Source organism: Vanacampus margaritifer, chromosome 4 (assembly GCF_051991255.1).
Source record: "Vanacampus margaritifer isolate UIUO_Vmar chromosome 4, RoL_Vmar_1.0, whole genome shotgun sequence".
Classification (NCBI taxonomy): Eukaryota; Metazoa; Chordata; class Actinopteri; order Syngnathiformes; family Syngnathidae; genus Vanacampus; species Vanacampus margaritifer.
Genome location: NC_135435.1, coordinates 5,821,901 through 5,839,770, shown reverse-complemented (window position 1 = coordinate 5,839,770; position 17,870 = coordinate 5,821,901). Strand labels below are relative to the sequence as shown.

The 17,870-nt window shown below is 46.1% G+C and overlaps 31 non-coding genes across 31 annotated transcripts; 14 read left to right on the top strand and 17 right to left on the bottom strand.

The window, feature by feature from the left end:
• Positions 1–108: 108 nt before the first annotated feature.
• trnav-aac (transfer RNA valine (anticodon AAC)) lies at positions 109–181 on the bottom strand. Its single transcript has one exon. It is a non-coding gene; the product is annotated as a tRNA-Val (tRNA).
• Positions 182–1,951: 1,770 nt separating this feature from the next.
• trnad-guc (transfer RNA aspartic acid (anticodon GUC)) lies at positions 1,952–2,023 on the top strand. The gene has a single exon. It is a non-coding gene; the product is annotated as a tRNA-Asp (tRNA).
• A 65-nt stretch (positions 2,024–2,088) lies between these two features.
• trnav-uac (transfer RNA valine (anticodon UAC)) lies at positions 2,089–2,161 on the bottom strand. The gene has a single exon. It is a non-coding gene; the product is annotated as a tRNA-Val (tRNA).
• Positions 2,162–2,748: 587 nt separating this feature from the next.
• Positions 2,749–2,821, bottom strand: trnav-cac (transfer RNA valine (anticodon CAC)). The gene has a single exon. It is a non-coding gene; the product is annotated as a tRNA-Val (tRNA).
• Positions 2,822–2,941: 120 nt separating this feature from the next.
• On the top strand, positions 2,942–3,013 carry trnad-guc (transfer RNA aspartic acid (anticodon GUC)). The gene has a single exon. It is a non-coding gene; the product is annotated as a tRNA-Asp (tRNA).
• A 725-nt stretch (positions 3,014–3,738) lies between these two features.
• trnal-caa (transfer RNA leucine (anticodon CAA)) lies at positions 3,739–3,811 on the bottom strand. The gene has a single exon. It is a non-coding gene; the product is annotated as a tRNA-Leu (tRNA).
• A 257-nt stretch (positions 3,812–4,068) lies between these two features.
• On the bottom strand, positions 4,069–4,141 carry trnav-uac (transfer RNA valine (anticodon UAC)). The gene has a single exon. It is a non-coding gene; the product is annotated as a tRNA-Val (tRNA).
• Positions 4,142–4,591: 450 nt separating this feature from the next.
• On the top strand, positions 4,592–4,663 carry trnad-guc (transfer RNA aspartic acid (anticodon GUC)). The gene has a single exon. It is a non-coding gene; the product is annotated as a tRNA-Asp (tRNA).
• A 919-nt stretch (positions 4,664–5,582) lies between these two features.
• On the top strand, positions 5,583–5,654 carry trnad-guc (transfer RNA aspartic acid (anticodon GUC)). Its single transcript has one exon. It is a non-coding gene; the product is annotated as a tRNA-Asp (tRNA).
• A 65-nt stretch (positions 5,655–5,719) lies between these two features.
• trnav-uac (transfer RNA valine (anticodon UAC)) lies at positions 5,720–5,792 on the bottom strand. The gene has a single exon. It is a non-coding gene; the product is annotated as a tRNA-Val (tRNA).
• A 451-nt stretch (positions 5,793–6,243) lies between these two features.
• On the top strand, positions 6,244–6,315 carry trnad-guc (transfer RNA aspartic acid (anticodon GUC)). Its single transcript has one exon. It is a non-coding gene; the product is annotated as a tRNA-Asp (tRNA).
• A 395-nt stretch (positions 6,316–6,710) lies between these two features.
• trnav-cac (transfer RNA valine (anticodon CAC)) lies at positions 6,711–6,783 on the bottom strand. Its single transcript has one exon. It is a non-coding gene; the product is annotated as a tRNA-Val (tRNA).
• Positions 6,784–6,903: 120 nt separating this feature from the next.
• trnad-guc (transfer RNA aspartic acid (anticodon GUC)) lies at positions 6,904–6,975 on the top strand. Its single transcript has one exon. It is a non-coding gene; the product is annotated as a tRNA-Asp (tRNA).
• Positions 6,976–7,040: 65 nt separating this feature from the next.
• trnav-uac (transfer RNA valine (anticodon UAC)) lies at positions 7,041–7,113 on the bottom strand. The gene has a single exon. It is a non-coding gene; the product is annotated as a tRNA-Val (tRNA).
• A 1,111-nt stretch (positions 7,114–8,224) lies between these two features.
• On the top strand, positions 8,225–8,296 carry trnad-guc (transfer RNA aspartic acid (anticodon GUC)). The gene has a single exon. It is a non-coding gene; the product is annotated as a tRNA-Asp (tRNA).
• A 65-nt stretch (positions 8,297–8,361) lies between these two features.
• Positions 8,362–8,434, bottom strand: trnav-uac (transfer RNA valine (anticodon UAC)). Its single transcript has one exon. It is a non-coding gene; the product is annotated as a tRNA-Val (tRNA).
• A 919-nt stretch (positions 8,435–9,353) lies between these two features.
• trnav-cac (transfer RNA valine (anticodon CAC)) lies at positions 9,354–9,426 on the bottom strand. The gene has a single exon. It is a non-coding gene; the product is annotated as a tRNA-Val (tRNA).
• Positions 9,427–10,343: 917 nt separating this feature from the next.
• trnav-cac (transfer RNA valine (anticodon CAC)) lies at positions 10,344–10,416 on the bottom strand. The gene has a single exon. It is a non-coding gene; the product is annotated as a tRNA-Val (tRNA).
• Positions 10,417–10,673: 257 nt separating this feature from the next.
• trnav-uac (transfer RNA valine (anticodon UAC)) lies at positions 10,674–10,746 on the bottom strand. Its single transcript has one exon. It is a non-coding gene; the product is annotated as a tRNA-Val (tRNA).
• A 450-nt stretch (positions 10,747–11,196) lies between these two features.
• On the top strand, positions 11,197–11,268 carry trnad-guc (transfer RNA aspartic acid (anticodon GUC)). Its single transcript has one exon. It is a non-coding gene; the product is annotated as a tRNA-Asp (tRNA).
• Positions 11,269–11,663: 395 nt separating this feature from the next.
• trnav-cac (transfer RNA valine (anticodon CAC)) lies at positions 11,664–11,736 on the bottom strand. Its single transcript has one exon. It is a non-coding gene; the product is annotated as a tRNA-Val (tRNA).
• A 120-nt stretch (positions 11,737–11,856) lies between these two features.
• On the top strand, positions 11,857–11,928 carry trnad-guc (transfer RNA aspartic acid (anticodon GUC)). The gene has a single exon. It is a non-coding gene; the product is annotated as a tRNA-Asp (tRNA).
• Positions 11,929–11,993: 65 nt separating this feature from the next.
• On the bottom strand, positions 11,994–12,066 carry trnav-uac (transfer RNA valine (anticodon UAC)). The gene has a single exon. It is a non-coding gene; the product is annotated as a tRNA-Val (tRNA).
• A 449-nt stretch (positions 12,067–12,515) lies between these two features.
• Positions 12,516–12,587, top strand: trnad-guc (transfer RNA aspartic acid (anticodon GUC)). Its single transcript has one exon. It is a non-coding gene; the product is annotated as a tRNA-Asp (tRNA).
• A 258-nt stretch (positions 12,588–12,845) lies between these two features.
• On the top strand, positions 12,846–12,917 carry trnad-guc (transfer RNA aspartic acid (anticodon GUC)). The gene has a single exon. It is a non-coding gene; the product is annotated as a tRNA-Asp (tRNA).
• Positions 12,918–13,505: 588 nt separating this feature from the next.
• trnad-guc (transfer RNA aspartic acid (anticodon GUC)) lies at positions 13,506–13,577 on the top strand. Its single transcript has one exon. It is a non-coding gene; the product is annotated as a tRNA-Asp (tRNA).
• Positions 13,578–13,642: 65 nt separating this feature from the next.
• trnav-uac (transfer RNA valine (anticodon UAC)) lies at positions 13,643–13,715 on the bottom strand. Its single transcript has one exon. It is a non-coding gene; the product is annotated as a tRNA-Val (tRNA).
• Positions 13,716–15,155: 1,440 nt separating this feature from the next.
• On the top strand, positions 15,156–15,227 carry trnad-guc (transfer RNA aspartic acid (anticodon GUC)). Its single transcript has one exon. It is a non-coding gene; the product is annotated as a tRNA-Asp (tRNA).
• A 725-nt stretch (positions 15,228–15,952) lies between these two features.
• trnav-uac (transfer RNA valine (anticodon UAC)) lies at positions 15,953–16,025 on the bottom strand. Its single transcript has one exon. It is a non-coding gene; the product is annotated as a tRNA-Val (tRNA).
• Positions 16,026–16,282: 257 nt separating this feature from the next.
• Positions 16,283–16,355, bottom strand: trnav-cac (transfer RNA valine (anticodon CAC)). The gene has a single exon. It is a non-coding gene; the product is annotated as a tRNA-Val (tRNA).
• Positions 16,356–17,465: 1,110 nt separating this feature from the next.
• Positions 17,466–17,537, top strand: trnad-guc (transfer RNA aspartic acid (anticodon GUC)). The gene has a single exon. It is a non-coding gene; the product is annotated as a tRNA-Asp (tRNA).
• Positions 17,538–17,870: the final 333 nt, after the last annotated feature.

Below are 17,870 nucleotides of genomic sequence, written 5' to 3'. Positions count from 1 at the left end.
CTATCACGGGGAAGACCGGGGTTGAATCCCCCGACGGGCAGGTGGTATTTGTGAAAACAAACTTTTTGATGCTCAGTTTTTTATTACAAATACAAAGAAAAATGGTCATGTTTCCACCCGGTCTCGAGCCGGGGACCTTTCGCGTGTTAGGCGAACGTGATAACCACTACACTATGGTAACACACGCTTAACTTAAACTTGTTAGCACTGCCGGAAATCAAACTAGCTGGCTGGCTTTTCCAGTTTTCGAGGACAGGTTCCCCTCTACACCCGACCCATAGGTAGTTGTACAGCCCTTCTTTCCTAGTTAGTATAGTGGATAGTATCTCCCCCAGTCACGGGGAAGACCAGGGTTGAATTCCCCGACGGGGAGGTGGTATTTGTGAAAACAATCTTTTCGATGCTCAGTTTTTATTACAAATTCAAAGAAAATGGTCATGTTTCCACCCGGTCTCGAGCCAGGGACCTTTCACATGTGAAGCGAACTTGACAACCACCACACTATGGAAACAGACTTTAACTACAACATGTTAGCAATGCTCTAAATAAGCCTAGCTGGCTGGCTTTTCCAGTTTTCAAGGACAGGTTCCCCTCTACCCCCAACCAGTGAGTAGTATTATAGCCCTTCTTTCCTCGTTAGTATAGTGGATAGTATCTCCCCCTGTCACGGGGAAGACCGGGGTTCGATTCCCTGACGGGGAGGTGGTGTTTGAGAAAACAATCTTTTGGATGATCAGTTTTCATTGCAAATACAAAGAAAATGGTCATGTTTCCACCCGGTCTCGATCCAGGGACCTTCCGCGTGTGAGGCGAACGTGATAACCACTACACTATGGAAAGACAAACTTAACTTAATCTTGTTAGCACTGCCGGAAATCAAACTAGCTGTCTGGCTTTTCCAGTTTTGGAGGACAGGTTCCCCTCTACACCGGACCCATAGGTAGTTGTATAGCCCTTCTTTCCTAGTTAGTATAGTGGATAGTATCTCCCCCTGTCACGGGGAAGACCGGGGTTGAATTCCCCGACGGGGAGGTGTTATTTGTGAAAACAATCTTTTCGATTCTCAGTTTTTATTACAAATACAAAGAAAATGGTGATGTTTCCACCCCGTCTCGAGCCAGGGACATTTCGCATGTGAAGCGAACGTGATAACCACTACACTATGGAAACAGACTCTGAACTTCACCTTGATAGCAATATTCTAAATCAGCCTAGCTGGCTGGCTTTTCCAGTTTTCGAGGACAGGTTCCCCTCTACCCCCAACCAGGAGGTAGTTGTATAGCCCTTCTTTCCTAGTTAGTATAGTGGATAGTATCTCCCCCTGTCACGGGGAAGACCGGGGTTGAATTCCCCGACGGGGAGGTGGTATTCGTGAAAACAAACTTTTCGATGCTCAGTTTTTATTACAAATACAAAGAAAAATGGTGATGTTTCCACCCGGTCTCAAGCCAGGGACCTTTCGCGTGTGAGGCAAACGTGATAACCACTCCACTATGGAAAGGCAAACTTAACTTAAACTTGTTAGCACTGCCAGAAATCAAACTAGCTGGCTGGCTTTTCCAGTTTTCGAGGACAGGTTCCCCTCTACACCCAACCAGGAGGTAGTTGAAAAGCCCTTCTTTCCTAGTTAGTATAGTGGATAGTATCTCCCCCTGTCACGGGGAAGACCGGGGTTGAATTCCCAGACGGGGAGGTGTTATTTGTGAAAACAATCTTTTCGATGCTCAATTTTTATTACAAATACAAAGAAAATGGTCATGTTTCCACCAGGTCTCGAGCCAGGTACCTTCCGCGTGTGAGGGAAACGTGATAACCACTACACTATGGAAACAGATTCTGAACTTCAACTTGTTAGCAATGCTCTAAATAAGCCTAGCTGGCTGGCTTTTCCAGTTTTCAAGGACAGGTTCCCCTCTACCCCCGACCAGGGAGTAGTAGTATAGCCCTTCTTTCCTCGTTAGTATAGTGGATAGTATCTCCCCCTGTCACGGGGAAGACCGGGGTTCGATTCCCCGACGGGGAGGTGGTGTTTGAGAAAACAATCTTTTGGATGATCAGTTTTCATTGCAAATACAAAGAAAATGGTCATGTTTCCACCCGGTCTCGAGCCAGGGACCTTTCGCGTGTAAGGCGAACGTGATAACCACTACACTATGGAAACAGAATTTGAGCTTAAACTTGTTAGCACTGCTGAAAATCAGCCTAGCTGGCTGGCTTTTCCAGTTTTCAAAGACAGGTTGCCTTCTACACCCGACCAGGAGGTAGTTGTATAACCCTTCTTTCCTCGTTAGTATAGTGGATAGTATCTCCCCCTGTCAGGGGGAAGACCGGGATTCGATTCCCCGACGGGGAGGTGGTATTTGTGAAAACAATATTTTCGATGCCCAGTTTTTATTGCAAATACAAAGAAAATGGTCATGTTTCCACCCGGTCTCGAGCCAGGGACCTGTTTCTTGAAAGGCAAACTTGATAACCACTAAGCTATGGAAACAGAATCTGAAGTTAAACTTGTTAACAATGCTCTAAATAGGCCTAGCTGGTTGGCTTTTCCAGTTTTCAAGGACAGGTTCCCTTCTACCCCCAACCAGGAGGTAGTAGTATAGCCCTTCTTTCCCAGTTAATATAGTAGATAGTATCTCCCCCTGTCACGGGGAAGACCGGGGTTGAATTCCCCGACGGGGAGGTGTTATTTGTGAAAACAATCTTTTCGATTCTCAGTTTTTATTACAAATACAAAGAAAATGGTGATGTTTCCACCCGGTCTCGAGCCAGGGACCTTTCGCGTGTGAGGCAAACGTGATAACCACTACACTATGGAAACAGATTCTGAACTTCAACTTGTTAGCAATGCTCTAAATAAGCCTAGCTGGCTGGCTTTTCCAGTTTTCAAGGACAGGTTCCCCTCTAGCCCCGACCAGGGAGTAGTAGTATAGCCCTTCTTTCCTCGTTAGTATAGTGGATAGTATTTTCCCCTGTCACGGGGAAGACCGGGGTTCGATTCCCCGACGGGGAGGTGGTGTTTGAGAAAACAATCTTTTGGATGATCAGGTTTCATTGCAAATACAAAGAAAATGGTCATGTTTCCACCCGGTCTCGAGCCAGGGACCTTTCGCGTGTAAGGGGAACGTGATAACCACTACACTCTGGAAACAGAATTTGAGCTTAAACTTGTTAGCACTGCTGAAAATCAGCCTAGCTGGCTGGCTTTTCCAGTTTTCAAAGACAGGTTGCCTTCTAAACCCGACCAGGAGGTAGTTGTATAGCCCTTCTTTCCTAGTTAGTATAGTGGATAGTATCTTCCCCTGTCACGGGGAAGACCGGGGTTCGATTCCCTGACGGGGAGGTGGTGTTTGAGAAAACAATCTTTTGGATGATCAGTTTTCATTGCAAATACAAAGAAAATGGTCATGTTTCCAACCGGTCTCGATCCAGGGACCTTCCGCGTGTGAGGCGAACGTGATAACCACTACACTATGGAAAGACAAACTTAACTTAAACTTGTTAGCACTGCCGGAAATCAAACTAGCTGTCTGGCTTTTCCAGTTTTCGAGGACAGGTTCCCCTCTACACCGGACCCATAGGTAGTTGTATAGCCCTTCTTTCCTAGTTAGTATAGTGGATAGTATCTCCCCCTGTCACGGGGAAGACCGGAGATGAATTCCCCGACGGGGCGGTGTTATTTGTGAAAACAATCTTTTCGATTCTCAGTTTTTATTACAAATACAAAGAAAATGGTGATGTTTCCACCCGGTCTCGAGCCAGGGACCTTTCGCGTTTGAGGCGAACGTGATAACCACTACACTATGGAAACAGATTCTGAACTTCAACTTGTTAGCAATGCTCTAAATAAGCCTAGCTGGCTGGCTTTTCCAGTTTTCAAGGACAGGTTCCCCTCTACCCCCAACCAGGGAGTAGTAGTATAGCCCTTCTTTCCTCGTTAGTATAGTGGATAGTATCTCCCCCTGTCACGGGGAAGACCAGGGTTCGATTCCCCGACGGGGAGGTGGTGTTTGAGAAAACAATCTTTTGGATGATCAGTTTTCATTGCAAATACAAAGAAAATGGTCATGTTTCCACCCGGTCTCGAGCCAGGGACCTTTCGCGTGTAAGGCGAACGTGATAACCACTACACTATGGAAACAGAATTTGAGCTTAAACTTGTTAGCACTGCTGAAAATCAGCCTAGCTGGCTGGCTTTTCCAGTTTTCAAAGACAGGTTGCCTTCTACACCCGACCAGGAGGTAGTTGTATAGCCCTTCTTTCCTCGTTAGTATAGTGGATAGTATCTCCCCCTGTCACGGAGAAGACCGGGGTTGAATTCCCCGACGGGGAGGTGTTATTTGTGAAAACAATCTTTTCGATGCTTAATTTTTATTACAAATAAAAAGAAAATGGTCATGTTTCCACCCGGTCTCGAGCCAGGGACATTTCGCGTGTGAGGGAAACATGATAACCACTACACTATGGAAACAGACTCTGAACTTCAACTTGTTAGCAATGCTCTAAATAAGCCTAGCTGGCTGGCTTTTCCAGTTTTCAAGGACAGGTTCCCCTCTACCCCCGACCAGTGAGTAGTAGTGTTACCCTTCTTTCCTCGTTAGTATAGTGGATAGTATCTCCCCCTGTCACGGGGAAGTCCGGGGTTCGATTCCCCGACGGGGAGGTGTTATTTGTGAAAACAATATTTTCGATGCCCAGTTTTTATTGCAAATACAAAGAAAATGGTCATGTTTCCACCCGGTCTCGAGCCAGGGACCTGTTTCTTGAAAGGCAAACTTGATAACCACTAAGCTATGGAAACAGAATCTGAAGTTAAACTTGTTAGCAATGCTCTAAATAAGCCTAGCTGGCTGGCTTTTCCAGTTTTCAAGGACAGGTTCCCCTCTAGCCCCGACCAGGGAGTAGTAGTATAGCCCTTCTTTCCTAGTTAGTATAGTGGATAGTATCTCCCCCTGTCACGGGGAAGACCGGGGTTGAATTCCCCGACGGGGAGGTGGTATTCGTGAAAACAAACTTTTCGATGCTCAGTTTTTATTACAAATACAAAGAAAAATGGTGATGTTTCCACCCGGTCTCAAGCCAGGGACCTTTCGCGTGTGAGGCAAACGTGATAACCACTCCACTATGGAAAGGCAAACTTAACTTAAACTTGTTAGCACTGCCAGAAATCAAACTAGCTGGCTGGCTTTTCCAGTTTTCGAGGACAGGTTCCCCTCTACACCCAACCAGGAGGTAGTTGAAAAGCCCTTCTTTCCTAGTTAGTATAGTGGATAGTATCTCCCCCTGTCACGGGGAAGACCGGGGTTGAATTCCCCGACGGGGAGGTGTTATTTGTGAAAACAATCTTTTCGATGCTCAATTTTTATTACAAATACAAAGAAAATGGTCATGTTTCCACCAGGTCTCGAGCCAGGTACCTTCCGCGTGTGAGGGAAACGTGATAACCACTACACTATGGAAACAGATTCTGAACTTCAACTTGTTAGCAATGCTCTAAATAAGCCTAGCTGGCTGGCTTTTCCAGTTTTCAAGGACTGGTTCCCCTCTACCCCCGACCAGGGAGTAGTAGTATAGCCCTTCTTTCCTCGTTAGTATAGTGGATAGTATCTCCCCCTGTCACGGGGAAGACCGGGGTTCGATTCCCCGACGGGGAGGTGGTGTTTGAGAAAACAATCTTTTGGATGATCAGTTTTCATTGCAAATACAAAGAAAATGGTCATGTTTCCACCCGGTCTCGAGCCAGGGACCTTTCGCGTGTAAGGCGAACGTGATAACCACTACACTATGGAAACAGAATTTGAGCTTAAACTTGTTAGCACTGCTGAAAATCAGCCTAGCTGGCTGGCTTTTCCAGTTTTCAAAGACAGGTTGCCTTCTACACCCGACCAGGAGGTAGTTGTATAACCCTTCTTTCCTCGTTAGTATAGTGGATAGTATCTCCCCCTGTCACGGGGAAGACCAGGGGTTGAATTCCCCGACGGGGAGGTGTTATTTGTGAAAACAATCTTTTCGATGCTTAATTTTTATTACAAATAAAAAGAAAATGGTCATGTTTCCACCCGGTCTCGAGCCAGGGACATTTCGCGTGTGAGGGAAACATGATAACCACTACACTATGGAAACAGACTCTGAACTTCAACTTGTTAGCAATGCTCTAAATAAGCCTAGCTGGCTGGCTTTTCCAGTTTTCAAGGACAGGTTCCCCTCTACCCCCGACCAGTGAGTAGTAGTGTTACCCTTCTTTCCTCGTTAGTATAGTGGATAGTATCTCCCCCTGTCACGGGGAAGTCCGGGGTTCGATTCCCCGACGGGGAGGTGTTATTTGTGAAAACAATATTTTCGATGCCCAGTTTTTATTGCAAATACAAAGAAAATGGTCATGTTTCCACCCGGTCTCGAGCCAGGGACCTGTTTCTTGAAAGGCAAACTTGATAACCACTAAGCTATGGAAACAGAATCTGAAGTTAAACTTGTTAACAATGCTCTAAATAGGCCTAGCTGGCTGGCTTTTCCAGTTTTCAAGGACAGGTTCCCTTCTACCCCCAACCAGGAGGTAGTAGTATAGCCCTTCTTTCCCAGTTAATATATTAGATAGTATCTCCCCCTGTCACGGGGAAGACCGGGGTTGAATTCCCCGACGGGGAGGTGTTATTTGTGAAAACAATCTTTTCGATTCTCAGTTTTTATTACAAATACAAAGAAAATGGTGATGTTTCCACCCGGTCTCGAGCCAGGGACCTTTCGCGTGTGAGGCAAACGTGATAACCACTACACTATGGAAACAGATTCTGAACTTCAACTTGTTAGCAATGCTCTAAATAAGCCTAGCTGGCTGGCTTTTCCAGTTTTCAAGGACAGGTTCCCCTCTACCCCCGACCAGGGAGTAGTAGTATAGCCCTTCTTTCCTCGTTAGTATAGTGGATAGTATCTCCCCCTGTCACGGGGAAGACCGGGGTTCGATTCCCCGACGGGGAGGTGGTGTTTGAGAAAACAATCTTTTGGATGATCAGGTTTCATTGCAAATACAAAGAAAATGGTCATGTTTCCACCCGGTCTCGAGCCAGGGACCTTTCGCGTGTAAGGGGAACGTGATAACCACTACACTATGGAAACAGAATTTGAGCTTAAACTTGTTAGCACTGCTGAAAATCAGCCTAGCTGGCTGGCTTTTCCAGTTTTCAAAGACAGGTTGCCTTCTACACCCGACCCATAGGTAGTTGTATAGCCCTTCTTTCCTAGTTAGTATAGTGGATAGTATCTCCCCCTGTCACGGGGAAGACCGGGGTTCGATTCCCCGACGGGGAGGTGGTGTTTGTGAAAACAATCTTTTCGATGCCAAGTTTTTATTGCAAATACAAAGAAAATGGTCATGTTTCCACCCGGTCTCGAGCCAGGGACCTTTCATGTGTGAGGGAAACGTGATAACCACTACACTATGAAAACAGACTCTGAACTTCACCTTGTTAGCAATATTCTAAATCAGCCTAGCTGGCTGGCTTTTCCAGTTTTCGAGGACAGGTTCCCCTCTACCCCCAACCAGGAGGTAGTTATATAGCCCTTCTTTCCTAGTTAGTATAGTGGATAGTATCTCCCCCTGTCACGGGGAAGACCGGGGTTGAATTCCCCGACGGGGAGGTGGTATTCGTGAAAACAAACTTTTCGATGCTCAGTTTTTATTACAAATACAAAGAAAAATGGTGATGTTTCCACCCGGTCTCAAGCCAGGGACCTTTCGCGTGTGAGGCAAACGTGATAACCACTCCACTATGGAAAGGCAAACTTAACTTAAACTTGTTAGCACTGCCAGAAATCAAACTAGCTGGCTGGCTTTTCCAGTTTTCGAGGACAGGTTCCCCTCTACACCCAACCAGGAGGTAGTTGAAAAGCCCTTCTTTCCGAGTTAGTATAGTGGATAGTATCTCCCCCTGTCACGGGGAAGACCGGGGTTGAATTCCCCGACGGGGAGGTGTTATTTGTGAAAACAATCTTTTCGATGCTCAATTTTTATTACAAATACAAAGAAAATGGTCATGTTTCCACCAGGTCTCGAGCCAGGTACCTTCCGCGTGTGAGGGAAACGTGATAACCACTACACTATGGAAACAGATTCTGAACTTCAACTTGTTAGCAATGCTCTAAATAAGCCTAGCTGGCTGGCTTTTCCAGTTTTCAAGGACAGGTTCCCCTCTACCCCCGACCAGGGAGTAGTAGTATAGCCCTTCTTTCCTCGTTAGTATAGTGGATAGTATCTCCCCCTGTCACGGGGAAGACCGGGGTTCGATTCCCCGACGGGGAGGTGGTGTTTGAGAAAACAATCTTTTGGATGATCAGTTTTCATTGCAAATACAAAGAAAATGGTCATGTTTCCACCCGGTCTCGAGCCAGGGACCTTTCGCGTGTAAGGCGAACGTGATAACCACTACACTATGGAAACAGAATTTCAGCTTAAACTTGTTAGCACTGCTGAAAATCAGCCTAGCTGGCTGGCTTTTCCAGGTTTCAAAGACAGGTTGCCTTCTACACCCGACCAGGAGGTAGTTGTATAACCCTTCTTTCCTCGTTAGTATAGTGGATAGTATCTCCCCCTGTCACGGGGAAGACCAGGGGTTGAATTCCCCGACGGGGAGGTGTTATTTGTGAAAACAATCTTTTTGATGCTCAATTTTTATTACAAATACAAAGAAAATGGTCATGTTTCCACCCGGTCTCGAGCCAGGGACCTTTTCGCGTGTGAGGGAAACGTGATAACCACTACACTATGGAAACAGACTCTGAACTTCAACTTGTTAGCAATGCTCTAAATAAGCCTAGCTGGCTGGCTTTTCCAGTTTTCAAGGACAGGTTCCCCTCTACCCCCGACCAGTGAGTAGTAGTGTTGCCCTTCTTTCCTCGTTAGTATAGTGGATAGTATCTCCCCCTGTCACGGGGAAGACCGGGATTCGATTCCCCGACGGGGAGGTGGTATTTGTGAAAACAATATTTTCGATGCCCAGTTTTTATTGCAAATACAAAGAAAATGGTCATGTTTCCACCCGGTCTCGAGCCAGGGACCTGTTTCTTGAAAGGCAAACTTGATAACCACTAAGCTATGGAAACAGAATCTGAAGTTAAACTTGTTAACAATGCTCTAAATAGGCCTAGCTGGCTGGCTTTTCCAGTTTTCAAGGACAGGTTCCCTTCTACCCCCAACCAGGAGGTAGTAGTATAGCCCTTCTTTCCCAGTTAATATAGTAGATAGTATCTCCCCCTGTCACGGGGAAGACCGGGGTTGAATTCCCCGACGGGGAGGTGTTATTTGTGAAAACAATCTTTTCGATTCTCAGTTTTTATTACAAATACAAAGAAAATGGTGATGTTTCCACCCGGTCTCGAGCCAGGGACCTTTCGCGTGTGAGGCAAACGTGATAACCACTACACTATGGAAACAGATTCTGAACTTCAACTTGTTAGCAATGATCTAAATAAGCCTAGCTGGCTGGCTTTTCCAGTTTTCAAGGACAGGTTCCCCTCTAGCCCCGACCAGGGAGTAGTAGTATAGCCCTTCTTTCCTCGTTAGTATAGTGGATAGTATCTCCCCCTGTCACGGGGAAGACCGGAGTTCGATTCCCCGACGGGGAGGTGGTGTTTGAGAAAACAATCTTTTGGATGATCAGGTTTCATTGCAAATACAAAGAAAATGGTCATGTTTCCACCCGGTCTCGAGCCAGGGACCTTTCGCGTGTAAGGGGAACGTGATAACCACTACACTCTGGAAACAGAATTTGAGCTTAAACTTGTTAGCACTGCTGAAAATCAGCCTAGCTGGCTGGCTTTTCCAGTTTTCAAAGACAGGTTGCCTTCTAAACCCGACCAGGAGGTAGTTGTATAGCCCTTCTTTCCTAGTTAGTATAGTGGATAGTATCTTCCCCTGTCACGGGGAAGACCGGGGTTCGATTCCCTGACGGGGAGGTGGTGTTTGACAAAACAATCTTTTGGATGATCAGTTTTCATTGCAAATACAAAGAAAATGGTCATGTTTCCACCCGGTCTCGATCCAGGGACCTTCCGCGTGTGAGGCGAACGTGATAACCACTACACTATGGAAAGACAAACTTAACTTAAACTTGTTAGCACTGCCGGAAATCAAACTAGCTGTCTGGCTTTTCCAGTTTTCGAGGACAGGTTCCCCTCTACACCGGACCCATAGGTAGTTGTATAGCCCTTCTTTCCTAGTTAGTATAGTGGATAGTATCTCCCCCTGTCACGGGGAAGACCGGAGATTAATTCCCCGACGGGGAGGTGTTATTTGTGAAAACAATCTTTTCGATTCTCAGTTTTTATTACAAATACAAAGAAAATGGTGATGTTTCCACCCGGTCTCGAGCCAGGGACCTTTCGTGTGTGAGGCGAACGTGATAACCACTACACTATGGAAACAGATTCTGAACTTCAACTTGTTAGCAATGCTCTAAATAAGCCTAGCTGGCTGGCTTTTCCAGTTTTCAAGGACAGGTTCCCCTCTACCCCCAACCAGGGAGTAGTAGTATAGCCCTTCTTTCCTCGTTAGTATAGTGGATAGTATCTCCCCCTGTCACGGGGAAGACCAGGGTTCGATTCCCCGACGGGGAGGTGGTGTTTGAGAAAACAATCTTTTGGATGATCAGTTTTCATTGCAAATACAAAGAAAATGGTCATGTTTCCACCCGGTCTCGAGCCAGGGACCTTTCGCGTGTAAGGCGAACGTGATAACCACTACACTATGGAAACAGAATTTGAGCTTAAACTTGTTAGCACTGCTGAAAATCAGCCGAGCTGGCTGGCTTTTCCAGTTTTCAAAGACATGTTGCCTTCTACACCCGACCAGGAGGTAGTTGTATAGCCCTTCTTTCCTCGTTAGTATAGTGGATAGTATCTCCCCCTGTCACGGAGAAGACCGGGGTTGAATTCCCCGACGGGGAGGTGTTATTTGTGAAAACAATCTTTTCGATGCTCAATTTTTATTACAAATACAAAGAAAATGGTCATGTTTCCACCCGGTCTCGAGCCAGGGACATTTCGCGTGTGAGGGAAACATGATAACCACTACACTATGGAAACAGACTCTGAACTTCAACTTGTTAGCAATGCTCTAAATAAGCCTAGCTGGCTGGCTTTTCCAGTTTTCAAGGACAGGTTCCCCTCTACCCCCGACCAGTGAGTAGTAGTGTTACCCTTCTTTCCTCGTTAGTATAGTGGATAGTATCTCCCCCTGTCACGGGGAAGTCCGGGGTTCGATTCCCCGACGGGGAGGTGTTATTTGTGAAAACAATATTTTCGATGCCCAGTTTTTATTGCAAATACAAAGAAAATGGTCATGTTTCCACCCGGTCTCGAGCCAGGGACCTGTTTCTTGAAAGGCAAACTTGATAACCACTAAGCTATGGAAACAGAATCTGAAGTTAAACTTGTCAACAATGCTCTAAATAGGCCTAGCTGGCTGGCTTTTCCAGTTTTCAAGGACAGGTTCCCTTCTACCCCCAACCAGGAGGTAGTAGTATAGCCCTTCTTTCCCAGTTAATATATTAGATAGTATCTCCCCCTGTCATGGGGAAGACCGGGGTTGAATTCCCCGACGGGGAGGTGTTATTTGTGAAAACAATCTTTTCGATTCTCAGTTTTTATTACAAATACAAAGAAAATGGTGATGTTTCCACCCGGTCTCGAGCCAGGGACCTTTCGCGTGTGAGGCAAACGTGATAACCACTACACTATGGAAACAGATTCTGAACTTCAACTTGTTAGCAATGCTCTAAATAAGCCTAGCTGGCTGGCTTTTCCAGTTTTCAAGGACAGGTTCCCCTCTACCCCCGACCAGGGAGTAGTAGTATAGCCCTTCTTTCCTCGTTAGTATAGTGGATAGTATCTCCCCCTGTCACGGGGAAGACCGGGGTTCGATTCCCCGACGGGGAGGTGGTGTTTGAGAAAACAATCTTTTGGATGATCAGGTTTCATTGCAAATACAAAGAAAATGGTCATGTTTCCACCCGGTCTCGAGCCAGGGACCTTTCGCGTGTAAGGGGAACGTGATAACCACTACACTATGGAAACAGAATTTGAGCTTAAACTTGTTAGCACTGCTGAAAATCAGCCTAGCTGGCTGGCTTTTCCAGTTTTCAAAGACAGGTTGCCTTCTACACCCGACCCATAGGTAGTTGTATAGCCCTTCTTTCCTAGTTAGTATAGTGGATAGTATCTCCCCCTGTCACGGGGAAGACCGGGGTTGAATTCCCCGACGGGTAGGTGTTATTTGTGAAAACAATATTTTCGATTCTCAGTTTTTATTACAAATACAAAGAAAATGGTGATGTTTCCACCCGGTCTCGAGCCAGGGACCTTTCGCGTGTGAGGCGAACGTGACAACCACCACACTATGGAAACAGACTTTAACTACAACATGTTAGCAATGCTCTAAATAAGCCTAGCTGGCTGGCTTTTCCAGTTTTCAAGGACAGGTTCCCCTCTACCCCCAACCAGTGAGTAGTATTATAGCCCTTCTTTCCTCGTTAGTATAGTGGATAGTATCTCCCCCTGTCACGGGGAAGACCGGGGTTCGATTCCCCGACGGGGAGGTGGTGTTTGTGAAAACAATCTTTTCGATGCCAAGTTTTTATTGCAAATACAAAGAAAATGGTCATGTTTCCACCCGGTCTCGAGCCAGGGACCTGTTTCTTGAAAGGCAAACTTGATAACCACTACACTATGGAAACAGAATCTGAAGTTAAACTTGTTAACAATGCTCTAAATAGGCCTAGCTGGCTGGCTTTTCCAGTTTTCAAGGACAGGTTCCCTTCTACCCCCAACCAGTGAGTAGTAGTGTTGCCCTTCTTTCCTCGTTAGTATAGTGGATAGTATCTCCCCCTGTCACGGGGAAGACCGGGGTTCGATTCCCTGACGGGGAGGTGGTGTTTGAGAAAACAATCTTTTGGATGATCAGTTTTCATTGCAAATACAAAGAAAATGGTCATGTTTCCACCCGGTCTCGATCCAGGGACCTTCCGCGTGTGAGGCGAACGTGATAACCACTACACTATGGAAAGACAAACTTAACTTAAACTTGTTAGCACTGCCGGAAATCAAACTAGCTGTCTGGCTTTTCCAGTTTTCGAGGACAGGTTCCCCTCTACACCGGACCCATAGGTAGTTGTATAGCCCTTCTTTCCTAGTTAGTATAGTGGATAGTATCTCCCCCTGTCACGGGGAAGACCGGGGTTGAATTCCCCGACGGGGAGGTGTTATTTGTGAAAACAATCTTTTCGATTCTCAGTTTTTATTACAAATACAAAGAAAATGGTGATGTTTCCACCCCGTCTCGAGCCAGGGACCTTTTGCGTGTGAGGCAAACGTGATAACCACTACACTATGGAAACAGATTCTGAACTTCAACTTGTTAGCAATGCTCTAAATAAGCCTAGCTGGCTGGCTTTTCCAGTTTTCAAGGACAGGTTCCCCTCTACCCCCGACCAGGGAGTAGTAGTATAGCCCTTCTTTCCTCGTTAGTATAGTGGATAGTATCTCCCCCTGTCACGGGGAAGACCGGGGTTCGATTCCCCGACGGGGAGGTGGTGTTTGAGAAAACAATCTTTTGGATGATCAGTTTTCATTGCAAATACAAAGAAAATGGTCATGTTTCCACCCGGTCTCGAGCCAGGGATCTTTCGCGTGTAAGGGGAACGTGATAACCACTACACTATGGAAACAGAATTTGAGCTTAAACTTGTTAGCACTGCTGAAAATCAGCCGAGCTGGCTGGCTTTTCCAGTTTTCAAAGACAGGTTGCCTTCTACACCCGACCAGGAGGTAGTTGTATAGCCCTTCTTTCCTCGTTAGTATAGTGGATAGTATCTCCCCCTGTCACGGGGAAGACCGGGGTTGATTTCCACGACGGGGAGGTGTTATTTGTGAAAACAATCTTTTCGATGCTCAATTTTTATTACAAATACAAAGAAAATGGTCATGTTTCCACCCGGTCTCGAGCCAGGGACATTTCGCGTGTGAGGGAAACGTGATAACCACTACACTATGGAAACAGACTTTAACTACAACATGTTAGCAATGCTCTAAATAAGCCTAGCTGGCTGGCTTTTCCAGTTTTCAAGGACAGGTTCCCCTCTACCCCCAACCAGTGAGTAGTATTATAGCCCTTCTTTCCTCGTTAGTATAGTGGATAGTATCTCCCCCTGTCACGGGGAAGACCAGGGTTCGATTCCCCGACGGGGAGGTGGTGTTTGTGAAAACAATCTTTTCGATGCCAAGTTTTTATTGCAAATACAAAGAAAATGGTCACGTTTCCACCCGGTCTCGAGCCAGGGACCTGTTTCTTGAAAGGCAAACTTGATAACCACTACACTATGGAAACAGAATCTGATGTTAAACTTGTTAACAATGCTCTAAATAGGCCTAGCTGGCTGGCTTTTCCAGTTTTCAAGGACAGGTTCCCTTCTACCCCCAACCAGTGAGTAGTAGTGTTGCCCTTCTTTCCTCGTTAGTATAGTAAATAGTATCTCCCCCTGTCACGGGGAAGACCGGGGTTCGATTCCCTGACGGGGAGGTGGTGTTTGAGAAAACAATCTTTTGGATGATCAGTTTTCATTGCAAATACAAAGAAAATGGTCATGTTTCCACCCGGTCTCGATCCAGGGACCTTCCGCGTGTGAGGCGAACGTGATAACCACTACACTATGGAAAGACAAACTTAACTTAAACTTGTTAGCACTGCCGGAAATCAAACTAGCTGTCTGGCTTTTCCAGTTTTCGAGGAACAGGTTCCCCTCTACACCGGACCCATAGGTAGTTGTATAGCCCTTCTTTCCTAGTTAGTATAGTGGATAGTATCTCCCCCTGTCACGGGGAAGACCGGGGTTGAATTCCCCGACGGGGAGGCGTTATTTGTGAAAACAATCTTTTCGATTCTCAGTTTTTATTACAAATACAAAGAAAATGGTGATGTTTCCACGCGGTCTCGAGCCAGGGACCTTTCGCGTGTGAGGCGAACGTGATAACCACTACACTATGGAAAAACATTCTGAACTTCAACTTGTTAGCAATGCTCTAAATAAGCCTAGCTGGCTGGCTTTTCCAGTTTTCAAGGACAGGTTCCCCTCTACCCCCAACCAGTGAGTAGTATTATAGCCCTTCTTTCCTCGTTAGTATAGTGGATAGTATCTCCCCCTGTCACGGGGAAGTCCGGGGTTCGATTCCCCGACGGGGAGGTGTTATTTGTGAAAACAATATTTTCGATGCCCAGTTTTTATTGCAAATACAAAGAAAATGGTCATGTTTCCACCCGGTCTCGAGCCAGGGACCTGTTTCTTGAAAGGCAAACTTGATAACCACTAAGCTATGGAAACAGAATCTGAAGTTAAACTTGTTAACAATGCTCTAAATAGGCCTAGCTGGCTGGCTTTTCCAGTTTTCAAGGACAGGTTCCCTTCTACCCCCAACCAGGAGGTAGTAGTATAGCCCTTCTTTCCCAGTTAATATAGTAGATAGTATCTCCCCCTGTCACGGGGAAGACCGGGGTTGAATTCCCCGACGGGGAGGTGTTATTTGTGAAAACAATCTTTTCGATTCTCAGTTTTTATTACAAATACAAAGAAAATGGTGATGTTTCCACCCGGTCTCGAGCCAGGGACCTTTCGCGTGTGAGGCAAACGTGATAACCAATACACTATGGAAACAGATTCTGAGCTTCAACTTGTTAGCAATGCTCTAAATAAGCCTAGCTGGCTGGCTTTTCCAGTTTTCAAGGACAGGTTCCCCTCTACCCCCGACCAGGGAGTAGTAGTATAGCCCTTCTTTCCTCGTTAGTATAGTGGATAGTATCTCCCCCTGTCACGGGGAAGACCGGGGTTCGATTCCCCAAAGGGGAGGTGGTGTTTGAGAAAACAATCTTTTGGATGATCAGGTTTCATTGCAAATACGAAGAAAATGGTCATGTTTCCACCCGGTCTCGAGCCAGGGACCTTTCGCGTGTAAGGGGAACGTGATAACCACTACACTATGGAAACAGAATTTGAGCTTAAACTTGTTAGCACTGCTGAAAATCAGCCTAGCTGGCTGGCTTTTCCAGTTTTCAAAGACAGGTTGCCTTCTACACCCGACCAGGAGGTAGTTGTATAGCCCTTCTTTCCTCGTTAGTATAGTGGATAGTATCTCCCCCTGTCACGGGGAAGACCGGGGTTGAATTTCCCGACGGGGAGGTGGTATTTGTGAAAACAATCTTTTCGATTCTCAGTTTTTATTACATATACAAAGAAAATGGTGATGTTTCCACCCGGTCTCGAGCCAGGGACCTTTCGCGTGTGAGGCAAACGTGATAACCACTACACTATGGAAACAGATTCTGAACTTCAACTTGTTAGCAATGCTCTAAATAAGCCTAGCTGGCTGGCTTTTCCAGTTTTCAAGGACAGGTTCCCCTCTACCCCCGACCAGGGAGTAGTAGTATAGCCCTTCTTTCCTCGTTAGTATAGTGGATAGTATCTCCCCCTGTCACGGGGAAGACGGGGGTTCGATTCCCCGACGGGGAGGTGGTGTTTGTGAAAACAATCTTTTGGATGATCAGTTTTCATTGCAAATACAAAGAAAATGGTCATGTTTCCACCCGGTCTCGAGCCAGGGACCTTTCGCGTGTAAGGCGAACGTAATAACCACTACATTATGGAAACAGAATTTGAGCTTAAACTTGTTAGCACTGCTGAAAATCAGCCTAGCTGGCTGGCTTTTCCAGTTTTCAAAGACAGGTTGCCTTCTAAACCCGACCAGGAGGTAGTTGTATAGCCCTTCTTTCCTACTTAGTATAGTGGATAGTATCTTCCCCTGTCACGGGGAAGACCGGGGTTCGATTCCCTGACGGGGAGGTGGTGTTTGAGAAAACAATCTTTTGGATGATCAGTTTTCATTGCAAATACAAAGAAAATGGTCATGTTTCCACCCGGTCTCGATCCAGGGACCTTCCGCGTGTGAGGCGAACGTGATAACCACTACACTATGGAAAGACAAACTTAACTTAAACTTGTTAGCACTGCCGGAAATCAAACTAGCTGGCTGGCTTTTCCAGTTTTCGAGGACAGGTTCACCTCTACACCCGACCAATAGGTAGTTGTATAGCCCTTCTTTCCTAGTTAGTATAGTGGATAGTATCTCCCCCTGTCACGGGGAAGACCGGGGTTGAATTCCCCGACGGGGAGGTGTTATTTGTGAAAACAATCTTTTCGATGCTCAATTTTTATTACAAATACAAAGAAAATGGTCATGTTTCCACCAGGTCTCGAGCCAGGGACCTTTCGCGTGTGAGGGAAACGTGATAACCACTACACTATGGAAACAGACTCTGAACTTCAACTTGTTAGCAATGCTCTAAATAAGCCTAGCTGGCTGGCTTTTCCAGTTTTCAAGGACAGGTTCCCCTCTACCCCCGACCAGTGAGTAGTAGTGTTGCCCTTCTTTCCTCGTTAGTATAGTGGATAGTATCTCCCCCTGTCACGGGGAAGACCGGGGTTCGATTCCCCGACGGGGAGGTGGTTTTTGTGAAAACAATCTTTTCGATGCCCAGTTTTTATTGCAAATACAAAGAAAATGGTCATGTTTCCACCCGGTCTCAAGCCAGGGACCTGTTTCTTGAAAGGTAAACTTGATAACCACTAAGCTATGGAAACAGAATCTGAAGTTAAACTTGTTAACAATGCTCTAAATAGGCCTAGCTGGCTGGCTTTTCCAGTTTTCAAGGACAGGTTCCCTTCTACCCCCAACCAAGAGGTAGTAGTATAGCCCTTCTTTCCTAGTTAGTATAGTAGATAGTATCTCCCCCTGTCACGGGGAAGACCGGGGTTGAATTCCCCGACGGGGAGGTG